The sequence below is a fragment of the Hyperolius riggenbachi genome, chromosome 7 (genome assembly GCF_040937935.1).
Source record: "Hyperolius riggenbachi isolate aHypRig1 chromosome 7, aHypRig1.pri, whole genome shotgun sequence".
In the NCBI taxonomy this organism is placed as follows: domain Eukaryota; kingdom Metazoa; phylum Chordata; class Amphibia; order Anura; family Hyperoliidae; genus Hyperolius; species Hyperolius riggenbachi.
The window spans coordinates 91,384,331-91,409,283 of record NC_090652.1 but is presented as its reverse complement, the minus strand read 5'-3'; the positions used below and the strand labels follow the sequence as shown (position 1 = coordinate 91,409,283).

At 45.4% G+C, this 24,953-nt stretch overlaps 1 long non-coding RNA gene across 2 annotated transcripts in view; it reads right to left on the bottom strand.

The window, feature by feature from the left end:
* Nucleotides 1-24,953, bottom strand: part of LOC137524451 (uncharacterized) — a 214,824-nt gene that overhangs the window by 38,144 nt on the left and 151,727 nt on the right. For both annotated transcript variants that reach the window (XR_011022692.1, XR_011022689.1), the window contains one exon: nt 22,346-22,464. This is a non-coding gene — a long non-coding RNA (uncharacterized lncRNA). The remainder of the gene's footprint in view (nt 1-22,345; nt 22,465-24,953) is intronic.

The following is a 24,953-nucleotide window of genomic DNA, read 5'->3' as shown; positions in this document are numbered from 1 at the left end:
CTGTTGATCCCATGGAGTATTGGGTCAAGCACCTGCCGATCTGGAGCGAGCTTGCGCAGTACGCCCTGGAAGTGCTCTCCTGCCCCCCTTCCAGCGTACAGTCAGAGCGTTGCTTCAGTGCAGCCGGTGGAGTCGTCACTGAGAAGCGATCTCGTCTGTCTCACAAGTCTGTGGACAGACTGACGTTTCTCAAAATGAACCAGGCTTGGGTGGAAGCCAAATTCCTGGCCCCTGTTGTCGGCGAGAGGGGGACATGAAGTGGCGCACACACACATTACACCTGCTGCTGCTGCTGCTGCTGTATTTCTTCCTGCTGTCTGTGTGTCTCCACTGCCAGGGAACACATTACAAGGTGCTGCTGCCCATGCACCACCAGCTATTACGTCAACAATAGCTGCATTAATTTGAAAAAAAAAATTGTAATTATTTTAGAGGTGTCCGGGTTGAAAACTGTGCTGTCCCAATTGTGTATTAGACACAATGTGGGCTTCACGACCGCTGTCTGGAACCTCATGCTGTGTATTTACGGCCCTGGAACCACCGCCAGGAACCAGGGCCTACTATGTCTCGCTGCCTGCCCTCCTGCCTGCTGCCAGTCTGCCACACACTCATCCTCCTCACGCTGCCTGCTGTTATATTTCCTCCTGCTGTCTGTGTGTTTCCACTGCCAGGGAACACATTACAAGGTGCTGCTGCCCATGTGCCACCAGCTATTACGCTCAACAATAGCTGCATTAATTTGAAAAAAAAATTGTAATTATTTTATAGAGGTGTCCGGGTTGAAAACTGTGCTGTCCCAATTGTGTATTGGACACGATGTGGGCTTCACGACCGCTGGCTGGAACCTCATGCTGTTTAATTACAGCCCTGGTACCACCGCTAGGAACCAGGGCCTACTATGTCTCGCTGCCTGCCCTCCTGCCTGCTGCCAGTCTGCCACACACACTCGTCCTCCTCATGCTGCCTGCTGCTGTATTGCCTCCTGCTGTCTGTGTGTTTCCACTGCCAGGGAACACATTACAAGGTGCTGCTGCCCATGCGCCACCAGCTATTACGCTCAAAAATAGCTGCATCCATTTGAAAAAAAAAATTGTAATTAATTTAGAGGTGTCCGGGTTGAAAACTGTGCTGTCCCAATTGTGTATTGGACACAATGTGAGCTTCACGACCGCTGTCTGGAACCTCATGCTGTTTATTTACAGCCCTGGTACCACCGCTAGGAACAAGGGCCTACTATGTCTCGCTGCCTGCCCTCCTGCCTGCTGCCAGTCTGCCACACACACTCATCCTCCTCACGCTGCCTGCTGCTGTATTGCCTCCTGCTGTCTGTGTGTTTCCACTGCCAGGGAACACATTACAAGGTGCTGCTGCCCATGCGCCACCAGCTATTATGCTCAAAAATAGCTGCATCCATTTGAAAAAAAAATTGTAATTAATTTAGAGGTGTCCGGGTTGAAAACTGTGCTGTCCCAATTGTGTATTGGACACAATGTGGGCTTATGACCGCTGTCTGGAACCTCATGCTGTTTATTTACAGCCCTGGTACCACTTCTAGGAACCAGAGCCTATTATGTCAGTCACATCACACTGCCTGACACACACTACTCCTCCTCCTGTAGCTGCATTGAGCTTCTACTGTCTGTGTGCTGCTACCACTGTCAGGGAGAACAGAAGAACTATTTTCTGCTGCCACCTGCCCACCCACTCTCCTACCGAGTACCGACCGACTATTACCACACACTACAAATAGCTGCAAGCCTGCAACTACTTCATCCTCCTGCTGATGTCTGTGTTTTACCACCGCCAGGGTACACAGAAAAAGGCGCTGTGGCTTGCAATGTGCCACTACCTACCTATTATGCCACCAACACAAATATAACTATGGTGTTATTAAAATAAAATATTTCCACAAATGAAGTAAAAAAAATTACAAAAGAAAGGAAAACCAATATAATGATAGAGAAGAGGAGGAGGAGGAGGAGGAGGAGGAGGATATAGACGACATAAATGAAGACTGTGACAACCATTTTGGACACACCTTCTCATGCAAACACTTTTCATGAAGTTAATTTACTTTTTTTGAGACCTTTTTTATAACTACTACATCACCACATAATCACTTGATGTTTTTCTTCATAAAAAAGGTGGTTTCATGCATCATTGACCTCCAATACAAGTTTTACAAGCTATTTAACCACTTGAGGACCTAGGGCTTTCTACCCCTTAAGGACCGGCCACTTTTTTTCCATTCAGACCACTGCAGCTTTCACGGTTTATTGCTCGCTCATACAACCTACCACCTAAATGAATTTTGGCTCCTTTTCTTGTCACTAATAAAGCTTTCTTTTGGTGCTATTTGATTGCTCCTGCGATTTTTACTTTTTATTATAGTCATCAAAAAAGACATGAATTTTGGCAAAAAAATGATTTTTTTAACTTTCTGTGCTGACAGTTTTCAAATAAAGTAAAATTTCTGTATACATGCAGCGCGAAAAATGTGGACAAACATGTTTTTGAATAAAAAAACCCATTCAGTGTATATTTATTGGTTTGGGTAAAAGTTATAGCGTTTACAAACTATGGTGCAAAAAGTGAATTTTCCCATTTTCAAGCATCTCTGACTTTTCTGACCCCCTGTCATGTTTCATGAGGGGCTAGAATTCCAGGATAGTATAAATACCCCCCAAATGACCCCATTTTGGAAAGAAGACATCCCAAAGTATTCACTGAGAGGCATAGTGAGTTCATAGAAGATATTATTTTTTGTCACAAGTAAGCGGAAAATGACACTTTGTGAGAAAAAAAAAAGTTTCCATTTCTTCTAACTTGCGACAAAAAAAATAAAATCTGCCACGGACTCACCATGCCCCTCTCTGAATACCTTGAAGGGTCTACTTTCCAAAATGGGGTCATTTGTGGGGTGTGTTTACTGTCCTGACATTTTGGTGGGTGCTAAATTGTAAGCACCCCTGTAAAGCCTAAAGGTGCTCATTGGACTTTGGACCCCTTAGCGCAGTTAGGCTGCAAAAAAGTGCCACACATGTGGTATTGCCGTACTCAGGAGAAGTAGTATAATGTGTTTTGGGGTGTATTTTTTACACATACCCATGCTGGGTGGGAGAAATATCTCTGTAAATGACAATTTGTTAATTTTTATAAAACACAATTGTCCATTTACAGAGATCTTTCTCCCACTCAGCATGGGTATGTGTAAAAATACACCACAAAACACATTGTACTACTTCTCCCGAGTATGGCGATACCACATGTGTGGCACTTTTTTGCACCCTAACTGCGCTAAAGGGCCCAAAGTCCAATGAGTACCTTTAGGATTTCACAGGTCATTTTGCGACATTTGGTTTCAAGACTACTCCTCACAGTTTAGGGCCCCTAAAATGCCAGGGCAGTATAGGAACCCCACAAATGACCCCATTTTAGGAAGAAGACACCCCAAGGTATTCCGTTAGGAGTATGGGGAGTTCATAGAAGTTTTTATTTTTTGTCAAAAGTTAGCGGAAATTGATTTTAATTATTTTTTTTCACAAAGTGTCATTTTCCGCTAACTTGTGACAAAAAATAAAATCTTCTATGAACTCACCATACTCCTAACGGAATACCTTGGGGTGTCTTCTTTCTAAAATGGGGTCATTTGTGGGGTTCCTATACTGCCCTGGCATTTTAGGGGCCCTAAACCGTGAGGAGTAGTCTTGAAACCAAATGTCGCAAAATGACCTGTGAAATCCTAAAGGTACTCATTGTACTTTGGGCCCCTTAGCGCAGTTGGGGTGCAAAAAGTGCCACACATGTGGTACCGCTGTACTCAGGAGAAGTAGTATAATGTGTTTTGGGGTGTATTTTTACACATACCCATGCTGGGTGGGAGAAACATCTCTGTAAATGACAATTTTTTGATTTTTTTTTTACACACAATTGTCCATTTACAGAGAGATTTCTCCCACCCAGCATGGCTATGTGTAAAAATACACCCCAAAACACATTATACTACTTCTCCTGAGTACGGCGATACCACGTGTGACACTTTTTTTCAGCCTAGGTGCGCTAAGGGGCCCAACGTCCTATTCACAGGTCATTTTGAGGCATTTGTTTTCTAGACTACTCCTCACGGTTTAGGGGCCCTAAAATGCCAGGCAGTATAGGAACGCCACAAGTGACCCCATTTTGAAAAGAAGACACCCCAAGGTATTCCGTTAGGTGTATGGTGAGTTCATAGAAGATCTTATTTTTTGTCACAAGTTAGTGAAAAATGAAACTTTGTGAAAAAACAATAAAAATCAATTTCCGCTAACTTTTGACAAAAAATAAAATCTTCTATGAACGCTTCATACACCTAACAGAATACCTTGGGGTGTCTTTTTTCTAAAATGGGGTCACTTGTGGGGTTCCTATACTGCCCTGGCATTTTACGGGCCCAAAACCGTGAGTAGTCTGGAAACCAAATGTCTCAAAATGACTGTTCAGGGGTATAAGCATCTGCAAATTTTGATGGCAGGTGGTCTATGAGGGGGCGAATTTTGTGGAACCGGTCATAAGCAGGGTGGCCTCTTACATGACAGGTTGTATTGGGCCTGATCTGATGGATAGAAGTGCTAGGGGGATGACAGGAGGTGATTGATGGGTGTCTCAGGGGGTGGTTAGAGGGGAAAATAGATGCAATCAATGCACTGGGGAGGGGATCGGAAGGGGGTCTGAGGGGGATCTGAGGGTTTGGCCGAGTGAGCCCACACGGGGCAAATTAGGGCCTGATTTGATGGGTAGGTGTGTTAGGGGGTGACAGGTGGTGACAGGAGGTGATTGATGGGTGTCTCAAGGTGTGATTAGTGGGGGGAATAGATGCAAGCAATGCACTGGTGAGGTGATCAGGGCTGGGGTCTGAGGGTGTTCTGAGGGTGTGGGTGGCTGATTGGGTGCCCTAGAGGCAGATAGGGGTCTAATCTGATGGGTAGCAGTGACAGGTGGTGACAGGGGATGATTGATGGGTAATTAGAGGGTGTTTAGAGGAGAGAACAGATGTAAACAGTGCACTTGGGAGGTGATCTGACGTCGGGTCTGCAGGCGATCTAATGGTGTGGGTGGGTGATCAGATTGCCCACAAGGGGCAAATTAGGGGCTGATTGATGGGTGGCAGTGACAGGGGGTAATTGATGGGTGGCAGTGACAGGGGGTGATTGATAGGTGATTGACAGGTGATCAGTGGGTTATTACAGGGAAGAACAGATGTAAATAATGCACTGGCGAATTGATAAGGGGGGGTCTGAGGGCAATTTGAGCGTGTGGGCAGGTGATTGGGTGCCCGCAAGGGGCAGATTAGGGTCTAATCTGATGGGTAACAGTGACAGGTGGTGATAGGGGGTGATTGATGGGTGTTTAGAGGAGAGAACAGATGTAAACAGTGCACTTGGGAGGTGATCTGACTGCGGGTTTGCGAGCGATCGAATGGTGTGGGTGGGTGATCAGATTGACCGCAAGGGGTAGGTTAGGGGCTGATTGATGGGTGGCAGTGACAGGGGGTGATTGATGGGTGGCAGTGACAGGGGGTGATTGATAGGTGATTGACAGGTGATCAGTGGGTTATTACAGGGAAGAACAGATGTAAATAATGCACTGGCGAATTGATAAAGGGGGGGGTCTGAGGGAAATCTGAGCGTGTGGGCGGGTGATTGGGTGCCCACAAGGGGCAGATTAGGGTCTAATCTGATGGGTAACAGTGACAGGTGGTGAAAGGGGGTGATTGATGGGTAATTAGTGGGTGTTTAGAGGAGAGAACAGATGTAAACAGTGCACTTGGGAGGTGATCTGACGTCGGGTTTGCAGGCGATCTAATGGTGTGGGTGGGTGATCAGATTGTCTGCAAGGGGCAGGTTAGGGGCTGATTGATGGGTGGCAGTGACGGGGGGTGATTGATGGGTGATTGACAGGTGATTGACAGGTGATCAGGGGGGATAGATGCATACAGTACACAGGGGGGGGGGGTCTGGGGAGAATCTGAGGGGTGGGGGGGGTGATCAGGAGTCCCCAGGGGGCAGTTTAGGGACAAAAAAAATAGCGTTGATAGATAGTGACAGGGAGTGATTGATGGGTGATTAGGGGGTTACCTGTGAGCACAACTCTAGGGAAAGGAGCGAACACTTTGAGTCTGTGGTCAGCCAGCACCTGGTGCCAACCATCTCTAATCTCTACTGCAAAACTGATTAGGGGGGTGATTGGGTGCAAACAGTGGTCTGGGGGGTGGGCAGGGGGGGGGTCTGAGGGGTGCTGTGGGCGATCAAGGGGCAGGGGGGGGGCAGATCAGTGTGTTTGGGTGCAGACTAGGGTGGCTGCAGCCTGCCCTGGTGGTCCCTCGGACACTGGGACCACCAGGGCAGGAGGCAGCCTGTATAATACACTTTGTAAACATTACAAAGTGTATTATACGCTTCCTATACGGCTATCGTCGGGTTAACAACCCACCGGAGCTTCCGATTGGCCGGCGGGTTGACGTCGCGGGTGGGCGGAGCCAATTGCCGGCGGATGCGCGCGCATCCCAGCAAAACAGTGCCCCAGGACCCAACGCCATTCTTCGTTACGTGGTCCTGGGGCTGCCACTTTGCCGCCGCCAATATGAAGTAGGCGGTCGGCAAGTGGTTAAGTATCAGCTTCATAGAGCTGCTGTTTACTGCAGTCTAACTGTGCATTAGTTGCTGTTTTATATTCATCTGCAATTCACAATTGCATTATATGTAGCTTTGCCTGTGATTGGTGCTGAGTTGTGTGCATTTGAATCCGGTCTCACAGTATTGCACTAAGCAATAATTGGGTTACATGTGTCTATCGGGAGAATTAACACTTTCCTAGCAGATGCTCTTAAGACTCATCAGCCTTTGTATTGTGCTTGCGTCTTTCTGCTCTCTGCCTTGAGACCTAATGCTGGGAATACACGGTTCGTTTTTGCCTTCGTTTAAACCTTCGTTTCGATTGTGCCTTTTGTCCTTTTCGATCCCGAAATGATCGGTCATACGGTTAATATCACCACCCACGGTTTCGTTTTTTTTTTTGATTCTGATGGTTTCGTTTTTCCAATGATCGAAGGCTGCAAAGAAAAGAAACGAAAATCCCTTTTTACAGGGACGGACTAGCATAAACGAATATATAATCGATCTGAACAGCCATCAAGCCTACCAATGGCTCGATTAGATGGATAAAGAGAGATAATATCAAACATGTTCGATCACTAGTCGTTCGTTTTTGGGGTCTATTAATCAAAACTATAATGAGATTATGACTATTTTCACATACGTTTTCAACACTCGATTCGTTTACCGAACGAATCGAAGGTTTAAACGAAGGCAAAAACGAACCGTGTATTCCCAGCATAAGGGGCTGCTTCAAGCTGGAAATTAGCCATTGATTAGTCGTGCAATTAGACAATGGAATAATTAAATTCTGTATGGGGCTGTCTGCTGGCATGCAGAGAGGAGAAAAAAATATGAGTCTATTATAAAAGGACATTGCAATAAATTAAACCAATACGTAATTCCCAGCGGAGACTGCTACCATCTGTAATAATAGGGCACACTTGTATGAAAAATGGCACCCCTACTGGTTTTAATTATCACCCTTTTCTTGTGATGGAGGTCTGCATGGAGCTGGTAGATTAACCACTTCCTAGGCTGACAGCAGTCATGCGTGACTCAACCACTCACATGGATTTTCCACTTACAGTAAAGTGTTGGATATCCTCTGCAGAGAGTGGAGTAAATGTGCAGCTGTGGGGGCGGGGTTCCATTCAGGAATCCACCAATGAGCTAATTGGAATGCTTTCTGATTAAAACACAGAGCTGATGCAGAGTCTCAATAAAAAGGGTCCACCTTAGTGAGAAGGTTAATGTTCTGTTGTTCCTAGAATAATACATGTATTGTAATAGTAGCCTAAGAAAACACTCAATATACTTTGCGCAAGTGACAAAATGTAAAAAATGCCCATCTACAGCTTACATACCGTATATTCCGGCGTATAGGACGACTGGGCGTATAAGACGACCCCCCAACTTTTCCAGTTAAAATATAGAGTTTGGGATATACTCGCCATATAAGACTACCCCTCTTTCAATGCACACCAAATTAAAATAAAAAAATCATGTACTGGTGCTGTGTATGAACAGATGCTGGTGCTGTACTGTATATGTTACCCAGTATATAACAGTATATAGTCAATTGACTTGTTGCATTGGTCAACTCTCCTTAAGTAGACTGGTCAGCTCTCCTTGTCTACCTGTTTATCAGAGCGGTATGGAAGAATAGATTCCGCTCCCTCAGCAGGGAGATCTGAGAGGCGGTAACAGGATAGGGAGTATCACCCGGCATCAATGACACCCGGCGTATAAGACGACCCCCAACTTTTCAGAAGATTTTCAAGGGTTAAAAAGTAGTCTTATACACAGGAATATACAGTATTTGTTACCCAAAACCACTGCTTGTGACCATTCAGCGTACTGGTTAAGGATGTTGCCAGTGGCGTAGCAATTGGGGGTGCAGAGGTTACAACCCAACCAGGGCCCTTGGGATAGAGGGGCCCTCCCTCAACCACAGAATCAGATCTTTATTGGTCCTGTGCTGGTAATGATCACTTCTATAGATGCTTTGAATAGTAGTAATTATTAATATACTGTTTCCTATCCCCTTGTTGCACATCTGATACTGTGGTTGTCCTAGGCAGGTTTCAGTGAGCCTTATCAATTTTTATGTATAGAGTGCTTGGGGGTGCCTAATGTAAAACTTGTACTGGGGCCCTTAGTTATGCCACTGGGTGTTGCCTTTCAAATCCCAGCTCAAGCCAGGACATAAAACAGGAGTCATTGGGCAAGGCTTCTGATTGCCCGTGGAGTGAGCCCTAAGTGGCTGCACTGAAACCACCCTGAGTCCGCCAGGAGAAAAGCACAATATAAATGTTATTTGTCTTGTCTCGGGTGAAAGTCCTGGGTGAGTATAGGAGGTTCCTTAAGTACCCCTGAACTGACTTAAAAATTACTAGAGTGGGCTAGATTACCTGCTCCTGAGTGGGCTGTGGCTGTTCAATGTCATAGGGGTCCCCTCCATTTCCTGTGCCTGGCTCTCTTCATATTCCATGGGATCTTCCAGTCGAATACATTTTCTCCCTAACGGCACTACGTTATTGAGAGCTGCGCATGCACGGTTCCAAAACAGGCAAGCACAGTGAAAGCAATCGCTTTCTTTCACTGCGCAGGTGCAGTGCGGAACTCGCTCTTGAGCAGTTAAAATCAATCTGCCCCACTTGGAGGAACGTCCAGGCAGTTGCGGAGTTTAGAGTATGGGGAACAGCGGCAGCACACTCAGGATCAGATAATCTAGCCCACCATGGACTTCAAGCAGTAGGTTTTCCGGGGTACTTAAAAGTGTCAGGTAGCAAAGGAGAGACCAAGTGAACAGGTAGCTACCCACCCTTAAAGGATACCTGAAGTGAAATGTGACATGATGAGATAGACATGTGTACAGTATGTACAGTGCCTAGCACACATATAACTATGCTGTGTTCCTTTTTTTCTTTCTCTGCCTGAAAGAGTTAAATATGAGGTATTTAAGTGGCTGACTCAGTCCTGACTTAGACAGGAAGTGACTACAGTGTGACCCTCATTGATAAGAAATTCCTCTTTTTATCTCTTTCTTGCTCTCAGAAGCCATTTTCTGCTAGGAAAGTGTTTTATAGTTGGAATTTCTTATCAGTGAGGGTCACACTGTAGTCACTTCCTGTCTGAGTCAGGACTGAGTCAGCCTTTTACATACCTGATATTTAACTCTTTCAGACAGAGAAAGAAAAAAAGGAACACAGCATAGTTATTAGTGTGCTAGGCACTGTACATACCCTTGTCTATCTCATCATGTCACATGTCACCTCGGGTATCCTTTAAAGCTTCATAGACACACTAGATAATCCTCATCTGTGACGATCAATTTGGGCGGATCACTAATCGAATAATGAGTGATGCCAATCACTTGTTTGCCACCTGTAGTCCCTACTCCCCTCTCCATAGAGCAGTACATGCTGGTCAGCTATACTCAAATAATGCAACTGTATAGCTCTCATTCCTAAAATTGTCGCCTAAATCCTAGGATCTCATTGTGTGGTACGCGTATCCCAGGGGGTACGTCTGATGGTTCCAGGGGGTACTCAGGCTTGATATACAGCACTTAACCGAGAATAACAAATTTAGAGTTTTCGAAAATGATAAATCTAATTTAAAAAACACCAAATTAATGTTTTAGCTAATTAAAAGCAATAGTAAATGCTTGGAATTTGTTTAGAACCAAATATGATGTACTACGATTAAATGTGTATTTGTCAAGGGATACTTACTATGCTAGGGGGTACTTGGTGAGTACAGGGTTTTAAAAGGCGTATATACCAATAAAATGTTGAGAAACACTGGGTGACTAATTAACCAGGACAGCAGTAATCTATTGTGTGCATGGGGATTATTGACAAAAAGTAGAAAATGGAAATCCCTAGAGTTTAGCTGCTGGATGCTCCATTGTTTGAACTCCAGGTTCAGCAGTATAGTTTGTATCCAGGACAACCTATGTTAAACTAAGGTAAAATGTACTAACTCTTCAGCCACCCTTGCTGGAGTTCAGTATGATCCATGCAAAGAAATCTCTCGATTTTATTAAATCAGGGCCAGGTTTGCAGGACACCTTATGCTCAATGATCTTTTGCACTAGAAATTCTTCGTAATTAAGGCCTGTGATGTAGATACTGCTTCGCTAACATGTGAAACACGTAGACATTGTCCCATTGATTTTATGTACAAAACACCACTGAAAGAATAGATCTTGGCCTTGTGCCTTATGTGTCTTTCATCAACAACGTGCAGGAGGAGTCCTAAAGGGTGACAGGAAGTTGGCATCCACCAGTACATGGTGGCATATTTTGAGACAGAAGTTCTCACAATACTTGTGCTGCTACTTTTACTGCTGTGATGTCTTGAGGTATAACATTTAAACATGATGATTCAGGTCACCGTATGAGCTATTTTAGCCAACCATTTGCCAAATAAATGGTTCCTGAAGAACAACTTCCCATGGTCAAAAAACCTCATTTGGATTATTTTCTTGAGGAGGACTGGATAGGCATTGGCATAACTATCCCAGCTTGCCAGTAAGTAAATGGGAACATCCATTCACCAATGTATCAGCACACCGCTGATGGTGGTGGCTTTAGCAGACATTGCTGTGCAGAGTGCATGGGCAAGTCTAAAGATGGTAGGACTTCCATTGGTTCTTGCTGGCCTACCATTACAGAGTGAAGTGACAAGTCTGTGTGGTCTGTCTGTCCTCTTGTTCTGTGCCGCAACAAATGCATGTATATCCGGAAACACTCCTCCACACTCCACCCTGTTCTCATTGATGATTACGAAGTTTCCAGGGTATCAGACGTTCATTTCCTCGACACAACCACTTTCGACAACTTAAGATGGGGACAGAAAAGAGCACAGCAGAGGTTATTCTTCCTGCGACAACTGACGAAATTTTGTATGCCACTTGAAATTTTGTATTTTGTATGCCAGCCTGTCAGGGGTTGGAGTTCAGCAGCCGTACCGCTTGGGGGAAGAAAGTGTTCTTCCGTCTGGTGGTTTTGCATGGTATAGACCTGAAGCGGCGGCCCAGTGGGAGGAGCTTGAAATAGCGGCTACCTGGGTGGGAGGGGCCACAGCAATCTCCCGTGACCCCTCCCACCCAGGTAGCCGCTATTTCAAGCTCCTCCCACTGGGCCGCCGCTTCAGGTCTATACCATGCAAAACCACCAGACGGAAGAACACTTTCTTCCCCCAAGCGGTACGGCTGCTGAACTCCAACCCCTGACAGGCTGGCCTACTGGCATGCACTAGCGGGGTCTTTCGGTCAGTTATTATTGGACTGCTCCTGCACGGCAGGTAGTAAAGCACTGACTGCTGACCCAGGACTATCACTTGTGTTGAACAGATTTATACCATCACTGTAGTTCTAAATTGTTTATGTGTGCGTCTTGTCCCTTTTTACTATGTCTAAGCCATGTGAACCACGATCAATTCCGAGTATAGCTCTCGCTGTATTTGGCGAAATAAAAATGATTCTGATTCTGAGCTGCTGACTACCTTTTACACCGCTACCACAGAATCCATCCTCTGCTCCTCCATCATTGTCTGGTATGCAGGTGCAACCGCCAGTGATAGGTACAAACTCCAATGAGCGTTTAGCGCTGCAGGAAAAAATCATTGAATCATCCCTGTCACCTCTCGATCTCCTCTGTACGGCAACAAAGAAGACAAGACTAAGATCTCACATGGTACCTCCCACCTGGGCAACCTGTTCTTTGAGCTCCTTCCGATTTCTGTCTGTTATAGGACCATCCCCACCGGGCACAGGAGCACCTTCTTCCCTCAAGCTGTCTTCCTTCTGAACTCTGCCCAGTATATTCCTCAATGTTGCAAATTATCATCTGCACATATGATTATATACTTTCTATTGCAGTTGTATTGTTCTGTTTTTCTGACAATGTTTACCTGTTCTGTTGCCAACTGCAATCAGTTTTGGGTACAACAACCCATAGTACTCAGCGAATAAAGCTGATTCTGATGGCAAATGACTTAATGCTTGACAGAGAATCTCCATTGAACCAAAACAGTCTAATGCCGTCACACCATTTTTAAATGATGGAGTACTATTGGTTACCGATATTTGGTTGAAGGGTGAATCACATAGTTGTGGTTGGAGAAATTGAATAAGACAGTAAAGTTTTGACTACTATTACTGGCTCCAGGGTGTACTGAATTCAGCTATTCGTGTAATGATTGGGTGAGTGAGAAGCTGGTTAGTGCCTACAACTATCTTCTGACCACCATAACAAATGAAGGGGTGTATTCACTAAGACTCAATCACATCATACTCACTTCCGTGCGCATTTGGAAGCGCTTATGATGTGCGACATGCAAGAACGGCAGAAGGGCATAGGCAGCCCTTCTGCTGTTCACATCATATGCGCTGCACAGCAGTACGATACGCTATGATGTGGTTGCGTACTGCTGCATCCATTCTGACCACAAGCGCAGAGCTGACCCATCAGCGCTAGTTAGATGTGAACGAGGACAAATTAAGCAGAATAATGTGTGTAAAGTCTTGCTTCACGATGAATAGAGCAGAATGCAATTACATGCAATGCATTACACTCTACGTGTAGGCTTAACGCATATTATTGTGCTTATTGCAGTTTAGTGAATCTACCCCAAAATCTCATTGGTTGCTCTGTTACTCAGAGGGGAAGAATTAGCAAGAGAAAGTGAAAGGAAAACTTGAGAAGAACTGGTACAAGAATGGAGCAGGTTTCCGGATCACGGCTTCTCTCTGAGCAGCTCTTCTTTTCTGCACCTGTTATGCATGAGATTTGCTCCAGATCTTCTTGCACTTGTTTTCATGGATCTGCCCAATACCATTGGCCACTTCTTACTATTTAAAATGTTTACTTGTTCTGCAACTAAATATAGTAAATAAATGAATTACATTTTACAGAAATGACTAATAATTTGGACATCATAGTTTGTGCAGCAGTTGTATAAACACCTTTTCACTATAATAGTAAACATATCCAGCAGTGGCTGGATAGTGCACTTGGGCAAGACTTCCTAACACTGTAGGGTGGTCCCTTGAGCACGCCCTTAGTGGCTGCAGCTATTGAGTGCTTTGAGTCCAACAGGAGAAACATATAAACTATACAAATGTTAGGATTATTATTTAACCAGACATGGCTGTCACAGTTAAAGCCTGGGATCAGATGCCACGGGGCTGCAGACCACTAGTGGTTCTTAGACCACAGAATTAGAACCACTAATGTGACTTGTGCTCCCCCTTAGCGCTAAATTTTGTTCTATACTTGTACCTATAAATCAGCTGCAGTGTGTTCTTGATGCCAATAGCAGCCAATCGGGTTTATTGTCCTATTTCACATTTGGAAGCTAACTAGTTTCTATGGGCAGCATGAAAGGTCTTCAGATTAAAAATAAAAGGATGCTCACTGTAAGAACCACAGTTAGGTGGAACGTAGGCATAATTGCCTTTCAGCCATTTGACATAATTAGCTCATACCCATCTGGTTTAAAATGATTGTCTTGGCTGCTTTACTTGTAAACAGGACATATTGATGTTCTATTCTAAGCATATGTGGATCAATGGAAACTCCAAACCAGTAGCTCACCTGTGCTGTCTTTAATATGTAAGCCTGTGACTGCGTGTCAGAGATTGAACGCGATTGTATCTGTCGGTGCTGTGGTTACCATGGCAACCAATGAGCAGTGCGGGTCTTGATAGATAAGGGGTTAATTGTCATGATCCTTGGATGTTCTGTATGAATTAGTCATGTGACCTTTTCCTAGAAATCTTACAGGAAGGGTATTAATTCAGCTGACAAACCAGGGCTCTTACTGTCAAATCCAATCTAAATGGAGCTCATTTATAGTAAACTGGAGCAAAGAAAGATGTTGGTGATGGTCACTTAACCTAATCAGAGTGTACTAGAAGAGATTAAAAAATAAGTAGCAGCTATAACAAAGCAGATAATGGTAAAGCATAGCTATACTTTTATTCTTCTGTCACAAGGTCAACCGAGACACAAATGCATCCCATGTCTGGCTGCAGCCTGCTGTCAACCTCTTCAGCAGGGCTGCTTCAGGTCATGTGAGTAAATTTTTAAAATTCCAACTGATCAAGCCTCATTTTACACCCCCAGAAAAACACCCCCAAAAAGAAACATATTAAGATGCCAAATAATGTATTTATAGCTGCCCAGATGTTGGACGTTTACAGACGGACATGCCTACCTTGATCCACGTCCTTGTGTGTCGCCCTATGATGTATGTGCAGTGGATTTTGCTGTACTTGACTGCCCATATAGGAAACTTGTGCTGTTCTTCCTTAGATCCCTCTAGTGCTGTCACATGATCTGTTGCCACAACATTGCGGTCATAGCTGATGTCCAGTCCCCTTATGGCCCATACTCACGGGCAACTTTTTGACATGCGACATGCCGGCGACAGCTCGTCGCCAGGTCCCTCCGCATACACACGGCGGAGGGACCTGGCAACTGATGCCGCGGAAGCTGTCGCTGTTGTCCCTCCCCCCGCCGGAAGCGCCGTCTATTTGCAATTATGTTGCTGTCGCTAGTCCGCGTACTCACGCGGACTAGGGACAGTTGCGGCGGAGTTGCGGCGGCGACTGTCGCCAGGCGATTGACCGCGCCAATCGCCTGGCGACATCAGCGACGGGCGACAGTTCGGAGTGCGCGCCCATGCAACGCCGCATACTCACGGGCGACCTGTCGCCGCAACACGCGCGCGCCGCATGTTGCGGCGACAATTGTAGCCCGTGAGTATGGGCCATAAGACACAGGTTGTCAACATGCAATACATGTGCCCCCAGTGGGTATTACTGGTGGTACCTGTGCTTCTTGCAGTCAGGCTGTTATAACAGGTTTTCAGTTAATAAAATGGTACATGGAATATAAACACAATTATTTGTAGCAAATTAAAACATAAGGGAATGTTTGGAAAGTTCTTACACATTTATTGGCAGAATGCCGTTTCTGTATTTATGTGTTGCCAAGTGGTTTCTATGATAAAGTTACTGATAACAGTAGATACTTTGTATAATCCATCTTACATAAGCCATTACACTTACTATTATACTGTTAACCTCCTTGCCGTTCTAAAAAATCTGGCAAAGAGGCAGCGCTGCATTTTTTTTTTTTTTTTTTAAATCATGTAGCGAGCCCAGGGCTCGCTACATGATAGCCGCTGAGCGGCGGCATCCCCCCACCCACTCCGATCGCCTTCGGCGATCAGAGTATGCAGGGAATCCCGTTGAGAACGGGATTTCCTGCAGGGCTTCCCCGGTCGCCATGGCGACCGGGCGGGATGACGTCATGGACGTCGTGACGTCAGAGGGAATCCCGATCCGCCCCTTAGCGCTGCCTGGCACTGATTGGCCAGGCTGCGCAGGGGTCTGGGGCAGGGGGGGGCGGCTCGGCGCGGCGGGTAGCGGCGAATCGGCGGCGATCGCGTACTACACGCAGCTAGCAAAGTGCTAGCTGCGTGTAGGAAAAAAAATTATGCAAATCGGCCCAGCGGGGCCTGAGAAATCCTCCTGCGCAGGTTACCCCGAACTGTGTTCGGGATAACCGGCAAGGAGGTTAATAAACACTGCCCTAAAGCTCTTTAGCTGAGGTGTGTAATATATCAGGACAAGGTCACATAACTGGCTAGAACAGCAGTTTCCATAGGGAAGTAAAAGTAAATGAGCTCCCGTTTCTCCATCCACAAGGGTGACCGCCTGATCTCTTTATGTCTACTGTGATATTGAAAGGAATATGATCACTATTTACTTCCAAAAATCTATTAACCCTTCGCACTCTCGCATGCAAATGTTTAAACAAATGCATTCACAGATTCACTCATCCAGGCACCACTGTTATCCCTACAGCTAAGTTAAAAGCCGGGGTCTTAGTTCACAGAAGAATGCATTCTTATGCTTAGTCACCTACACTGCGCAGAAGTACCCAGGTAAATGTAGGTGTCCTCTCTCTGGCCCTGTAACATGCATAGTGCAGACATGCAAACATTCATTGCATCAAACTTATCAATGGATTAGTAGCACACATCCTGACGTCCTCTCCTGGGACAGATAGTGCATCTTACCAATCGCACAAGGGAGCTAACATTATGTATCCATGTGCACCATGCACATACACCAGCATAAGCTGTGTGCATGCTGACAAACACATACAGGGGAAGGAGGGAGTGCACTGAATTAGACCCTAGCCACAGGGGTCAGTAACAAGAAAAAAACACATATATCCAGCAACATCGCCTCTAGTTAGGACATTAAATAAGTTAGTAAAGAAAGGGAGGTGCAGAAGGGGGTGTGGCCAGAAAACAGCATCTATCCAGGCGATATAGCAAAGAGAGGAGCAAGTCGTGTAAGGGGGCTGCAGATGGCATCGCTTCACAATGAACCGGGGTGCTACTGTATGTGACTATGAGGGCTGGGGCACACCTGTAGGGGGTAACTGCTCGAAACAGGTGGTTTCAGCGCATGGAGCTCACCACCAGGCGCCCCAGAGCAGCAATGTTATTATGCGAAAGATGCGTAAGGGTCATGCGGCTCTCCCAGCGCCCAACTCTCCGGTGATGTGTACATACATCCCCCCAAGGGGGATGCTCTTCCTGGAACAGACAGCAGCTATAAGTGGGAGAGTCACATGCAATAGAGGGCTGCTCATAAAACTAGCTTCTGTTGTTCTTTGGTAAGCTGCATGTATAGGCGAAGTCTACCGTATATATTAACTCCATAAGGCAGGATGACTGCCATAAGCAATATGTGTGTCATTTTATAACTGGAGTGCCGATCACTTACTCTTACATTACAGTGGTTCTTTCAGCACCTATCGGTCAGAGTACCCAGGGATTGCATGGGCTTTACCTTATGGCGTGCACAGGGGCGTAACTAGACATCACTGGGCCCCCCTGTGAAACTTTGGATGGGCCCCCCCCCCCCACGAAACTTTGAATGGGGCCCCCCACCCCCCTCACTTTCTGCACAGGAAAATTGAGGACCAATGTGTTTTCCCCATGCAGATAAAAACACCTAGACTTAAAGGAAATGTCAGGCAATCTATGCTACCCCCAGATCTACTTACACGGGGCTTCCTCCAGCCCCTTGCAGCTGACAACAAGTCCCTCGTTGCAGCTCTGCTCCCAGTACATACATACACACACAGCTGTATTATTTTACTACATGAGAGCACATGCTATGTGGAGGAACAACAATGACATGCAAACATAGGATATAGTATTCATTCACTGTAACTTTGGCAAAACATTCAGAATGTCTCTGATTGATACTGTTATTTCGGGATCTTGGACTTCATTTAGACAACAAGCTCTCAATGAGGCAGCAACAGTAAGACATCAATCTCCACTCCATCTCCACTCCATTGTGTTGTAAAAGTAATTAGAGGCCATAAGGTCATTAGCCCATGTGAGAGAAGAATCTAGGAATCCTTTCGAAGTGATTGCTGAAAAGGGAAAGTCTACAACTTTTTTTTCAAAATGTGACTTCTTTGTTTGTTAGGTTGTACATGGAGTCATCAGAACTTAGCTGCAGTGTGAGACAGATGTTTTTTACGAACCCTAGGGAGCAGGGACAGTGTAAAAATTCCAAAGTGTGTATGAGTCCTTATCTGTGTGGTGGACACATGCAGTCAATGTAACAATGGTGCGAAAGCAGAATACGTTTTTTCACTCCATGCCCTTAACTATCAGTCTCTCAAACTTTCCCCCCCACAAGCCCCCTGTGGCTTCTGGGCCCCCCTGCAGAGGCATCCCTTGCCAGATTTGTTACCCGTTTGCAGGAAAAAGACTGTAACTCTGCTTGAAAATTAGTCATATGCAGTATGCAGAAGATTGGCCCTGACAGTTCAATAGAGAGAAGAAAAGAACCTGCTCCAGAAATGGTACAACCTCCCCAGCAGATTACAGGTTAATGTTGTCTGTCAGTGTGTTCCTGCTGAGACGGGATTATCACACCGATTCTCTGTCAGAACTCTGCAACTTTTCTTCCCTTGACAGCTGTATTGTTCAACACCTACAGCACAGCGCGCGGCACGTGCTGCGCACGGCTCACCTCCCTGGATACGCCCCGGGAGTAATTAGCAGCTCTCAGCTCTGCTGTCAAAGACTACAGCACTGAAGGAGAGGAATCTGAAGGCAGTTTCTCTACAGTTCTAGAAGCTGAGCAGGAACCAATGCGTGCCACAACAGGGCAATAGAGCAGAACATGCTGTATATTGAAAGGAAGGGCTTATGGGTAACAATAGACAAGATGCTTTGCTCACAGATTTAGTATGAAAACTGTTTCTATCAGGATGAATTACCCCTGTGGGAGCGATACGTTTTTATTGTTTAGCAGTTATATAGCGCCGAAATCTTCCACAGCACTTTACACAGTATAAAGTGTTGTTACTAAATGACCTACACAGCCTGTAACACAGGGGCTCACAATCTAATTTCTGCTACAGTCATATGTCCATCATAGTCTAAGGGGAAGCCAATTAACTTATCTGTATGTTTTTAGAATGTGGGGGGAGAGCGGAGTGCCGGAGGAAACCCAGACAGACACTGGAAGAACATACAATCTCCTTGCAGATAGTGCCCTGGCTGGGATTCAAACAGGGGATCCAGCTCTGCAAGGCCAGAGTGCTATCCACTACACCACCGTGCTGCCCAAGTTAGCATTGCATATTGGTAGTACCTCAAGCCGACACTAAATGTGCCTTGTCCAATCCAAACCTCATCTCAACCTGAGTCTTTCGGCTGGATGAGTGAATTAGTGCTCGGTACTCTCTTATTGCAGTCTACCACTCCCTATGTTCTCCTTAACTAACAATTAGGTGTATTGATCAGCAGTGGCTAGTGAAGGCATAGGAAAGTGCAGGTTTGGTTAATGGAGCAGAAGAAAATGACTGGATCTCTACCTGGTAGTATCACAGCCAATCATCACACAATATTTCGGCACGCAGGCCTTCTTCTATTGCACTTCAAAAAGGCCTGTGTGCTAAAATGGGGTGTGCTTATAGGCTATGATACTACCAATAAATGAAACTAAAATGACAATATCCTGGTAGAGACCCAGTTGTTTCCTTCTACGGTAGCTCAGTTTCCTGCGCTTGTTTCAGCTGATGTAGCCTGGCGTGGAGTGTTCAGGAGACCATCGCAGCCTGCCTGCCATCCTATGCCTCCTCCAGCAGGGCCAGCAGCAGAAGCCAGCCACCTGCCTCACACGTCCTCACAGTGTAATATCCAACTGGATCTGAGAGGCATAAGGAATTGGGATCCTGATGACACGTAGGCTCCCGGTGATAAAGCGCAATCTGACTAACCTAACGGTGGTCATTCATCTTTTAGTGAGTTTGTTCCCCAAAGGGTGCCCTGGTGGTGGTTGGATGATTCATTCCATAGCATTGGATTTGACCTCCTGGGCGATAATCCCAAGCTGAGCTTGGGGTATGTCGCGCAGGAGGATTTCTCGGCCCTGGTGGGCCGATTTGCATAATTTTTTTTCGTTACACGCAGCTAGCACTTTGCTAGCTGGCACTAGACAAGCTAACTCCCTGGTGCCTGAAAATTGAGGCCGTCTGAGCATGAGGACAGTTATTCTGTTTGTGGTTTGTTAAGGAAGCACCAATCAGGCAGATGGCTTGTTGAACTTAACAGTCATTAATTAAAGCACTGACCCATACATTAGGTGTGAAGTTAAGACCACTGCAGTCCATAAATAAAACTGCTTACCCTCATAGCCTTCTCGCTGGGAGAACATTGCAGTAGACACTGGAACAAGGCCTTTTACTTAAACAGTTTCCCTTTGCCAACAATGAAGTCATCACAGTCTTATTTCATCTGTGGCACAAGCCTCCAATTGCTACCAGGGTGCCCTGAATCTCCCTCCCTCGCTCACTCTGCACAGTAGACGCATAAGATTGTTTTGGTAAATAGTAATCTTCTCTGTTCCTGTTTGCATCATCTGTGGTCTTCTGGGTTCTACTGACACATCTGGTCTGCTCCCTTAACGATCACACCATGCATATGTGATGCTGGGGCAGAGAGCAAAGAGATGGGAATGTTCCATGGGAATGTTTCCAGCATTGGGAGTCTGGTAGGAATGGTGGACAATGGTATGAGCAGGAATGGCCAGGAAGGTAGAGATAATACAGTACACATGCAGGAGGGACGTGACATGAATAGTAGGCAATATTTCCCTATTTAGTGGAAACACTACATTAGGGTGCTTTAGGAATTATAATGGGGGGGGGGGGGGCACGGTAAGGAGCAGAGACCAATTGAGAGCATTACAACAGGCCATTGCAAGGGTTACTGTAATTAAAGGCAATATATTGAAGGAAACTGACTGAATGCACTATAGTAGGAATACCTGTAAAGGGGGAACAGTAACAGGGGTCACTAACTGAGGGCTCTCTAACAGGGCAGGCCCATAAAGGGGGACACTATTTGTTCTGAGGGAACCAGACAAGGAGGCACAATAAAAAGGACATCAAAAGTTTAGGCATTATGAAGGGGGGCACTTTAGTGGGAGAACACTAGAAGGAGAGCGCAATAAGTGTGTCAGGGGGGGGGGGGGGAGGGTGAAGCTGCTTGGAGAGGCAGGATAAGCTGTCAGACAACCAAGTAAACTCAAAGCAGAGCTGGTATATGCTGTACAACCTGTGGTTAATGGGAGAATGTTTGTAGACAAGTGACAGTGATCATGGAACACTTTGTCTTGTCAGAGGATCAGATAGCAAAGGCACGTAACTCCATGTTCGGGCAAGGTGCAATTTTATGTCAGTGTCCCATTATTTATTATAAGTTATAAGTACAGTTGACCTATATGTCATCTTAATAAATCTTATTAATAAGTGATTTTATACTTTAAAGTAAACCTGAACAGAGTAAAATTATTTAAAATAAACACATGATGCTTCTGCCAATGAATATTACATACTTACCTCTCAGAAGCTCACCATTTTCTTCTAACAGTGATTCCTATCAGTTCTCTCAAGAAGCTGAAAGGCTAAGAGTCTTTTTTTCACTATATCACTTGCTGCCAGTTATAAATAGAAGGACAACCAACGTGCAAGGTAATGACAATGTTTCTCTGGCTTAAACAATATTACTGGTTAACAGACTGCTGACCCAGAAGCTGTTATGGGGTCAGTGGCATAGCAATAGGGGCTGCAGAGGTTGAGACTGCATCAGGGCCCTTGGGCCAGAGTTTCCCTCCCTCAACAGCAGTATTAGCTCTCTATTGGTCCTGTGCTGGTAACAATCACTTCTGTAGAGTCTTTGAATAGTAGTAATCATTAACAAATGGTTCCCCATCCCCTTCTTGCACCTCTGACACTGTGGGTATCCTTGGCAGGTTTTGTTGCACCCTATCAATTGCTATGTGTAGAGTGCTTGAGGGGGGGGGGGGCAATGTAAAATTTGCACTGGTGCTCATAGCTCCTTAGCTGCGCCACTGTATGGGGTCATCACCATTTTTAAAATGGGGGACAGATAATTCCATTGATCGCAGTGGGCAAACAGATGCAGGAGAGGATAAAGAGTTTGATGAGCAGACTGTGTAGGAGGTAAGTATGTGTGTATGTTTATTTTAACTTTTATTTTTCACTTCAGGTTTGCTTTAAATAACCTTTTTTAATCAGCTTGAAGTTGTCAATATACCAGCAGCCTAAATTGCTAAATAAACCCACCTGTGATGTGTGCATTATCGGGAGGCAGAGAAGTCTTCATTTTCCAGCAGAATTTTCTCCCCACCGCTCCGAACAAAGCCTTGAAAAGCTTCTTGTAGCTCTTCCCTTTCATTTAGAACCTTCAGAGCCAAACAAAGAACCTGACTTAGAAAAGGAAGTGGCAGCATTAAACTATTCACACTTCAGAGTCTTAAGAGCAATTTCTCTGAGCAGAAAACTGGCTCCCAGGAAGTGATTAACTCATTGCTTGGTGGAACAGCAAAAACACATAGTTCAACGGGTCCAGGAGGAAACTGGAATAAGACGGTTTTCTGAGCAAGATTCTGCAGGACATGGTTATGTATCAGCTACATACCTAAAGCAGGGCTTTTCAAACTTTTCACTAATTGTACCAATTTTATCACCTGAAAATTTTCAAGTACCACCAGTGTGCCTGCTCAGTAGAATGGACCCGATCGCACTTGACTGTTTCTGCCGGAACCCAAGCGGAGAGCCGCTACTGTGCATGCACGCACGCCAAGGAGATCTTCGGTGGGTCCCAGTGCTGGATCCCCTCTACTGAGGAGGAAGGGGGAAGCCTCTTTAGGATCCAGAAGCTTCCTCCGTCCGAATTAAGTACTCTCCAGGGGCACTTTTTCTTACAGGTATACTTTAAGAAAATGGGGGCATATGAGAGGGCAGGAGGCATTGGTGGGGAAAAGGATTACAATTAGATTGCTAGCCTACAGATTGCCATTATTGGCAATCTGTAGGTACATTGCCAATATAGGTAGCCTTTTCAGTCCCCCATCCCCCCCCCCCCCACACACACACACACTTAAATATAGGTAGCCTCCCACCAGGGAGCTGGGCAGTGACTCACCACAAAGTTCAGCTACCCCTAACTCGCACCTTGTTCACTGTGCTGCCCTGTGGAATAGTTCAGCCCTCAGATCATCGGTAACGGCAGTGAACAGATAGCCAGACTAACGGTGCAGTGATGGAGCATGAACTTGAAATAGAGAAAGTGAGCAGTGACGTCACTTCCTGTATACCCGCACCTTTCACCTGGCTGTCTCTTCATTGCTGATCTGAGGTCTGAAATATGCCTCAGGGCAACACAGTGAGGAGCAAGCAAGGGCGAGGTTAGCTTTGCGAAGCCTGGACGGCACCAGGACAAGTGGCAGGCGGGCAAGTGGCAGACAAACCCATGAGTGCACCACCTGGCCAACAGCAAAGTACCACTGGTGGTACGTGTACCACAGATTGAAAAGCCCTGATCTTAAATAACATACTTCAGATGTATTTGGTATGTTTTACTAAGATTCCCCAGGACTAGTAAACGCTAGAGAGGAAAAATATCTGCCCGTGGGACATGGCCTAGTATCAGAATACATGGCAGTCCCAGTCCCTAGCTCCTGCCTCTGCCTGAAATAAGCTTCCCTTCATTTCCACTAATCACATGAATCACTTATTAATCACTGTGATCCTCTGCTGACAAAGTTACAAGAAGGAATTTTGAATTACTGGCTTTGCAACAGGTCACATATGCAGATCTCTTCTGAGTAGCGAATTGCGAGTCTGAATTTATGACCTGAAACGCATTACCCTGGATTCATCTATTGCCTTCAACTGTTGATTCTGGAGTCTTAAAACAGTGTTTCTCAAACCTACCCTTGTGACTCCCCAACGGTGGATGTTTTGCAGGCGACCTCAGCTATGCACAGGTGGGGTAATTAGTTTCTTAGCTAGGTGGATTCCATGTAGCTGAAACACTAATTACCCCACCTGTGCATAGATGAGGTTGCCTGCAAAACATGCACTGTTGGGGAGTCATGAGCACAGGTTTGAGAAACACTATCTTAAAACTTTCCCCTGTATGATTAGGTCATAAGGAGATAACATTTGTCTGATAAATATATGTCAAAATACATGTGTTTTGGGATGTGAAACTCCAAACACGGGACCACTTACATAGGGCTTCTAGGTCCCTCACACCTAGACCACCACCTACAAGCAGACTCAAGGACAATGGTGTTAAGTTCCACTACTATGAAGTAAGGAAGCTGTTGTCAGAACATTGTGGAATCAACAGTCTAGTGATTACCATTCTGTAATGCCATCTCTGCTGTAACATTGGGGATAACTGCTCTCCTCCTGAAGCATGAAATCCTTAAGGCAGGGGTCACACTTACCGGCTTTCGTACGCGTTTTCTGCACAGAAAAACTGACTTCAACTGAGAACTCATGTTAATCAATGAGCTAAGTCACACTTTAATGCAGATTTCGCATGCAGAAAAAAACTGACATCTTGCGCAATTTGTCAGTTTTCTCTATAAATTACATTAGCTGTTGTAAGGTAGAGGTCACATTTGTCTTCAGTTTTCTGAAAAGTGTAGAAACTGAAAGACAAGTGTGACCCCTGCCTGAGGTAGTCCATTCATTTTTGCAACACTGATCATCCAGTTTGTGAAAGTATGGCATTGCTTTATTCGCCTGAGATTTATAAATTCATGTTTTAGACAACAGCAGTGGTTTGTACTTACTACTAGAGGACACTCTATCCCCTCCCTCTCTCTTCTCTCACTCCTGAAGGTACTTATACCCAGCCTGGATTGAGAATCCAGAG